The following is a 7,737-nucleotide window of genomic DNA, read 5'->3' as shown; positions in this document are numbered from 1 at the left end:
CTAGTTACGACTGGAGTAGCAATTATTGTTGGCTATATATGGTTTAAAAAATAAATAGACATGTCGAATAAATTTTCTTTCTGCCACTAAGGCAAACACAAAACAACAAAGAAGACATGGAAAGTAAGAAATGCACGCACTGCAAAACACTCTTTATCCTTAGAAAATTTTAACATGGGTACATGTAATGGACAACTAACAAAAATATGCATCAAATGCATGGATATCAACAAGGCGTCAAGAGAACGCACCAAATGCCTGCACAAAAAAGAAAGACTACACTGCCCCATATGCCATCGCCTGGGCTATCTATACTACTATTTCTAGTCAGAATACGCGATGCCCTTACGTATGATAGAGAGATAGTCTCTACAGAGTATCTAGGATGCGATATTGTAACATTTATGAAACATATCCTAGCACAGTTTAAAGGCGGCATGAACTGAGACAACCGAGGGCAGTGGGAGTTTGACCACAGGATACCTATAGAATACAAAGAGAATGAAGAATATCCTAGTGAAGACGAACAAATGAAAAAACTCCACTACACCAACATGCAACCCATATGCGTTGCGGATAACCAAACGAAAGGTCATCGATATATCTCTGAATAATGTTGTGTTAGCGTTAGCATGATATGTAGTCTAGTGTGTTTCACTAACAAAGTAAACTAATATTTACGATCTTTAGCCCTTGCCCCTACCGATGTAGCCTACAACAAGGACAACGGCAGCTGCAATTGACATGTATAGATGTTTGGCTACAAATTCAACAACTTTTACGGCAACTTTAAAAAAGAAGGATACAACAGTCCGTATGATTCCTGGAAGAGCTGCACCTGCTTTCCCTGCCAAATCTTTTAAAAATTTTCTCAATCTTTCCAGTTGTTTTTGTACAAACTTTTTAATACCTCCAGCGCTTCCTGCCGCTGCAGCACCTGCTGCTCCTCCACCTCCTTTCACTGCAAGCACAATGGTGGATATGAGCAAGCCAACGGCTGACACAATACTCGCTATAGTAATCCCTTGTTCCTTGAATAAAATTTTAAGTTTTTCAGCGAGTGATGTGTCGTCCCCTGCGATTTTCATCAGCCTGTCTTTAATAGCGGTGAGCTGGCTCTGAGTTTTGGCTGATAGTATACCGTGAGCCTTCCATGCTGCTTCTTTTTGATTCTGCAGCTGTTCAATGGATTTGTTACAAGTCTTTTGCTGTTCTTCAGAATATCCAGGCTGTGCCTTCTTTTTTTCAAGCCTATCTATTTCATCATCGTAAAGAGTTATTTTACTTTTTAATAGTTTTAAGTTCCCCTTTATGATTTGGAGTTCGCAATTGAATCCCCTTCTTTCAAGTTTGTTAAAAACGTCGCTCAGAAGGTTCTCCATCCATTCACTCCATTCATCAACAACATTCTCCAGATCCATACGATCCATCTCTATATCGTACGCCTTGTTAGTCTTAGCAAGCTTCTCGACTCTTTTATACTCACCTAGAAGGTTTTTGGCTTTGACCTTATCATCGCCGGTAAACCTCTTAGGTGTAGCATCGTAGTTAAACCCCTTATTAGGTGTAGCATCGTTGGTAATATTGCCGGTAAACCCCATGGCTTTCAGACGAGTTTTGCCTAACTTGGTCATTATCGCACTAGCTTTACGAAACTTAAGCTCACCGTCTTTTGTTCGCATATACACTTGTTATATCTATGCCGTTAAGTTTAAGCTTACCTAGTTCCAATCCAAACTTATGATATTGTTTCACATCATTCGCGGGCGTCATCCTCAGTTCCTCTTTAAGAAGCCCGTAAAGATCGTCGATCTCGGATTTTTTTTCTTCCCCTTTCTGACTTGTATGGTGTAGTTCATTCTCCGTTTTTCCGGTCTTGGCGTTGACCTAGTGCCAGGAGACCGGGGAAGGTCTTCAGATCTAGTAAAATCATTATTATCATCATCATTAATATTGCCCTCTTCTGTAAAATTGGCTTCTCCTTCAAATCCTGAATTCAGCTATTTATTTAACATAAACTCAACTAATAATGAACTAGTAATCAATGATAGCTCTATATTTGGAAAAACACTTGATCCGGATGCAGAATTAAAATAAGTGTTTGCTGTAAAAGCGAAAAAACGGCGTGTCAAGGTGAGTCATGTCCCATCGCCATTAATCAGAACGAGGACCTGTATGTTGATATTCCCAATATGGGGCAGAAAGAAGTGATATTCCCCGGAAGCCTTTGATTATTATTTGATCTGGAGCCAACTGGAACCAATACGAAACGTACCATCGATTCAAATATCGGCAAGAGTCTGGTACAGACCTTGAAAATTGTACTCAATCGTACCGTTATACAGAGTATCAACGACTACAGAGTGTTCACTGTCTATTGCAATTTCTGGTTGTCAAAATTTGACCGTGAGAACACCCTGATCCAGGAAGGGATTAACCCCAAGGATGGTACAATACGGGCTTTGCAATGCTGCCTATAAAATCACCAACATAACACTGGAATATGACAAGGTGAATAACAACAAGCTTGCAAGTGCAATGGTGTCACGGTACAGTCAGTTTGTAGTACCCTTTGAAAGAGTGCTTAGCAGCAAAGTGATCACCATGAAAAAGAAGGATACCAACCTTAATCTCAAAATTTATACCCCAGCAAAGAGTTTGAAGGGGGTTTTACTGCTCTTTGTAGATCCATCGAAAGTTAAAGCTTACTCTGGGGCGAATGAAGTCTTCTACAATTCCAATATTGAAAAAATCTCGATCACTGTCGAGGGTGAACCTAATGAACTCTACTTCCATGCGATGCTTAGAAAAGATCAATATTAGCAAATTGTGAATCTTTTTGGTAAACATGACTTGACAGTTACGATAGGAAAATTCGCGACTGACGAATATGCACTTTTTGTCAATTTTAGAACCTCTCCTGATCATGTTTACATGGTAGTGGTAGAACCTTGCAGCGCTTAAGTGACGGTATTACTCTGCATATGACAAAGCAGGCCGACGGAACTGAAGGTATTCGCTGCTATATCTATTTGCTGAGTGACGCCCAACTAAATTTTATAGATGGACGTTTTCACAGTGTGGAGTATTCAAATAAATGATAAATGTTGTTTTAGATCCACATACGGCGATATTTTCAGGCCTGACAAGTTGTAGACTCAGCGTGTTTTAGATCTCCTCGAAAATGAGTGCAAGAATCATTTTCACAACATCATTATGCTCTGCCCAACTATACAATGGAACTCCACGTACCTCGAGAGATCCTTGCTTTAGCGAGATGATTACGTTTTTCTGATTAATCTGAAGGATCAACTTTTTAAATGGATTGAAAAACTATCGTCGCTGCTAGCCGGTGGGGAAACTCTGTTCATTATCGATGACTGCATAGCAGACGAGAAACTCGATAAGAAACGACAATCTTTGCTTAAACTAGCGATCTCTGGCAGACATCGAAAGCATAGTCTCTGGTTATTAACACAGACTTACACCGCTTTATCAAAAAATCTTCGAAGACAAAAAAGCAGCTGTTCCTGTGGTACCCACATGAGCGGTGGGATATGAAATTGATTGATGAAGAAACTAATACGTTCAGTGACTGGGAAAATATTAAGGATCAATTGAAAGAATCAAAACAAGCATGCCTATATGTAAGATTGGAGCACCCTAGAATCTATAAAATTCTCGAGTGAATGATTTTGGAATCGTTTGGTTGCGGCAACCACGTTAGTCAACTGGCCTTCAGAATCAAGAAGAGATGAATAATACATAAGGGTATGTATGAGTTGAAAATTTCTAATCAACAACCACAAGCAAAAAAGTTTAGAAAATATTGCTGCAACAAAGTGTTTCCCCTAAACAGAGAAAAGTTTCAACAGCAATCCATCAACAAAGCTATCAAAGAAAAAGACGCGATCATCGAAGAAAAAGATGCTAGCATTGCACTCCTTGGAGATGATCTTGATGACAGAGATAAACAACTTATGGTGCTGGAGGACGATCTTGAGGATAAAGATCGAAAACTTACAGCACAGGCCCAAGAAAGTGCGGTCCTTCGACAAAGGTTTGTTTCACGTGCACAAGATCCCAGAAAAGATAACACGATTATGATTTATCGCAAGCTTACCACGCAGGACGACTTTCATCATCATCATCATCTGCCATCTTATTGTGCACGTATTCATAGAATTGCCATTCCAAGAAAACGACGATGGTTCAGTGACAAATTTCCGAACTCTTAAGAAATTGTTGTCATAGATAACCCCAACTGTATACACACCTTCAACAGATTTGAAGAAGAAGGGCATGTGGAGCGATATCAATGTCACTCCAGACTTATTGATCTTACTCGAGATGATGTATATGATGTAGGTGTTTCGCCACTGGAAGACTAAATTTTTGTAGCTTATCAAAGCCACAAAAAAACATTCGATCTACAACTTCATCACATGCTCTGGAGGTACTTCGACATCCCTAGGATTAATATTAATTCTTCTGTAACAAAACTACGGTCAGGCCCGTCGTTTAAATAATACAGCACACGACTATTTGGCTCTGCCACAATAAGATCTACTCTATATGTTTTCTTACTCCACCATGCATCCGTCGTACGTCTTTTTTGGTCTCCATCTTCTTCACTAGGTTGCAACAAATATAAATACAGACCATTCTCGGGCAAAGGTTTTTCATCGGGATACTCTTCACTTTTCACAAGCGGTACATCATCCAACGTGATGGCTTTTGATGGTTTCATTCCAATCATGTTGGTGTTATTTAAATTCTTCACGGTAGCGTACAGATGTTTCACCCATGTACTACTAGCCTCTTCACTGACTAACTCCTGCGCATCCTGGGTTTTGAATAGTCTTTCTGCAAGCTTCTTGTTGTACGATTTAATAAACGCTGTAAATGTATGATGGTACTTGGTGGTAGTCCTAGAAATTTTCACCCCTTTACCTTCCAAAAGTTTTGCTACATCTGTTTTAATTCTGAACCATTATCACATTGAAAAATTGTAGGTTAGCGTAGAGGTCCTGCTTTATATACATCCTGGATTCTCTCTGCAACCTCACTGGCCTTTTTTCGTCCGTGGAGGTCTCGCTACCTTGTGACGTGAGGCGACATTGATGCCTGTCAGGATATATTTATAAACATTTCCATAAACCTTGTCATGTGGCATATACAAACATCGAACTGATGCATTTCATTCGGTTTTGTAATTGTAAAATGGGGATAATCAATCTTTTTTGGTCCTCGAATATGCCCAAGAAATAGTAATTGCCGGGCCAGCCAAGGTGTGCAATTTGATAGCTTTTTTACCAACCCAAAGATGTTATTGGTTGTAGTAAATACTACTTAGTTTTTCGGCCTTTTCTTCTGTGGGAACATGTGCTAGCGCAATCTGCGACTTTTTTGCAGAGCTCTTTACTTTTGACATGTTTATTACATGTCAAAAGTATGCTTTTTTATATTACAAATATTTAAAAGCTCCGTATCCCAAATGAGCCAATGATCCAACAATGAAGGTAAGCTTACCATCCTTTTGATGTTTGGATGGTACGTAAAAATCGAAAATTTTTGGAGCTTTATCGATCGTTGCAATGCAGTATGCCCTCATTCCCTCATCGAGCTTCTTCAAATCCTCACCGACTTGCCTTTTCAATTCTCGTTGATGAATATACCAATCGATTTTTGTTTGTCGATCACGTATCCATTGTGCCTGGGCAGCCTGTAGTTGTTCAATAGCTTCATCATGCCTCCTTCTCTATTCTTTGCCATTTCCCAGAAGCTTGCTAAATAAAAAAATTGAACCTGAAAATGCTAGAGCATTAATTATTGCTACTCCCGCTATTACTGCTATAGTTGCCATTTATTCTGAGATGTAACGGTTGCCTTTCGACATATTTTCACTTGCCCACATAGGTTGGGTATTTGTATAGTGAAGCCTTCACGCTACTTTCACGAGTAATGGAGCCCCTTTATTTTCTCGTTACTTGAGAGGTATCCTGTGATCGATATGCCACTCTTTACCATAATTTTCCCAAAACTTACCTTCCGTGAATTGTGCTTCAATATGAGCCTGCAGTGTGTCCATGTCACATCCAAGATACTCTTGGAAACTAAGCTCCTTATTTTTATACAGAGCTTGGCGTTTTCGGCTGGAAACAATATTTGCGTGATGGCCAGGAGGATCGCATATGGGGCAATGTCTCCCCTGTTTACCATGTTCACAAATACTTACACTTTTGCATGTGGATCTTATCTTTTGATGATGACAGATACTTCCGCCACCACATTCTCTGCATGCGGATCTTCTCTTTTGATGATAACAGATGCCCCCACACTACATTCTTTAAACTTTGATCTCTCTTTTTGATGATCACAAGTACTTCCTCCTCCGCATTCCTTGCATATGGATCTTATCGTAGCATGATCGCAGATACTTCCTCCTCCGTAAGGCCTGCATTGAGATCTAAGTTATTTATGCTTGCATATGCCCCACCCCCCCATTCCTTGCAACTATATCTCTGTATGTCATGCGGGCATACTTCACTTCCTCCACACTCTCTACATCTTGATCTGTGTTTCTGATGCGGGCACTTGGTACTTTCTTTTGATGCCTTGCTGGCATCCAAGCATTTGATACAACATTTCGTCCGTTGTCCATTTCCCTTGACCTTGAAATCGCCTAGGGATAAAAAGTGATTACATTTTGAGCATTCCTTGATCTCTTCCATGTTGTTTTGTGCTTATCTGCATGACCTTTGATGATTATAAAAATGTTTAGAAGGCGGTATAAATCTTTATAAAAGTCAGGTCCCTATCCAGAATAAAAATCATCAACTTTACACTGTAAGAAGCACCAAAATTGCCCTTAGTCGCGACGATGATAAAAGGCTCGTGCAAAAAGGAATGATCACAACGATAACTCGGGAGTACATCGGTGAAAAATGATAGTCACTTCTCATAAGTATGAAGCATTAAAAACAAGATCAATCCTAATTTGCCTGATTTATTCATAAATGTTTTAAACACTCAAGGTGATATTGAATAGCTATATACGATGATGATGATGGCGAGGTATAAATCGTGATAATCACCTAGCGTCACTTGATCACCCTCTCGCGTGCATCCATATATTCATACGGGTACACCCACCCCCATTAATCGAAATATATCGTCCTTATCGAAGAATTGTGCCATTGAGGGTAGGTTCGCCTTTAATTTTTTTTGACTCAATTTCTTCTGTAACTTACAATTTTTACATAAGAATCTTGCATTATAATCCTCTGATATACTCAGAAATTCTAAACATTCTTGTGTGCAATTTTGACATTTCATACCACTAGCGTTTGTTCCAATAAGTTTACTCGATAATTTATTCAGGCCTGATGCCATGAATCGAAAACTATCGATGAATCGTAGGCTGATTTTCTTGATCACCTGTTCCCCGCTAGAATTAGTGACTCCTGCGAGAGGTACGGGGACCTTGACGCTGAAACTGATATATTTCTCCTTGTTTTCCGCGATGCACTCTATATCCTGCGCGTTGTACTTTTTTTCAAGCTCTTTGATGAACAAATGCGCGTCATAACCGCTCAGTTGTGGAAGATGATTGGGATGTGTGTTGTGAGCCGCCCCTCGATAAATCTCTGTGTAATGGCAATGATCTCAAACTTGCGATTATTGTGGAGGTGCTTATTATCATCATCATTAATATCCTCTGCATCCATACGGATT

Source organism: Hydractinia symbiolongicarpus, chromosome 11 (genome assembly GCF_029227915.1).
Source record: "Hydractinia symbiolongicarpus strain clone_291-10 chromosome 11, HSymV2.1, whole genome shotgun sequence".
NCBI lineage: Eukaryota > Metazoa > Cnidaria > Hydrozoa > Anthoathecata > Hydractiniidae > Hydractinia > Hydractinia symbiolongicarpus.
This window is presented reverse-complemented; position numbering follows the sequence as displayed.